This window comes from Crinia signifera, chromosome 8 (assembly GCF_055691185.1).
Source record: "Crinia signifera chromosome 8, ASM5569118v1, whole genome shotgun sequence".
NCBI classification, from domain to species: domain Eukaryota; kingdom Metazoa; phylum Chordata; class Amphibia; order Anura; family Myobatrachidae; genus Crinia; species Crinia signifera.
The window spans coordinates 78,104,174-78,105,060 of record NC_139224.1 but is presented as its reverse complement, the minus strand read 5'-3'; positions in this window follow the sequence as shown (position 1 = coordinate 78,105,060).

Genomic DNA, 887 nt, shown 5'->3' with positions numbered 1-887 from the left:
GCAAGGAGCATATAACGCCTAGCAACAAGCATGTATTTATTATAGCACTTATGTGCTATAATAAATACTGTAAATAAAAATCACTGTACTATAATGTGTACTGGGCATAACGGTGTGCGCTGTAATGTGTACTTGGCATTATGGTGTGTACTATAATGTATACTGGGCATAACGGTGTGTGCAATAATGTGTACTGGGCATAACGGTGTGTGCTACAATGTGTACTGGGCATAACGGTGTGTGCTATAATGTGTACTGGGCATAACGGTGTGTGCTATAATGTGTACTGGGCATAACGGTGTGTGCTGTAATGTGTACTGGGCATTACGGTGTGTACTATAATGTGTACTGGGCATTACGGTGTGCGCTATAATGTGTACTGGGCATAACGGTGTGCGCTGTAATGTGTACTGGGCATTACGGTGTGTACTATAATGTATACTGGGCATAATGGTGTGTGCAGTAATGTGTACTGGGCATAACGGTGTGTGCTATAATGTGTACTGGGCATAACGGTGTGTGCTATAATGTGTACTGGGCATAACGGTGTGTGCTATATTGTGTACTGGGCATAACGGTGTGTGCTATAATGTGTACTGGGCATAATTGTGTGTGCTATAATGTGTACTGGGCATTGCGGTGTGTGTTATAATGTGTACTGGGCATAATGGTGTGTGCTATAATGTGTACTGGGCATAACGGTGTGTGCTATAATGTGTACTGGGCATAACGGTGTGTGCTATAATGTGTACTGGGCATAACGGTGTGTGCTATAATGTGTACTGGGCATAACGGTGTGTGCTGTATGGTGTACTGGGTATAGCGGTGTGTGCTGTAATGTGTACTGGGCATTACGGTGTGTGCTGTAATGTGTACTGGGCATAACG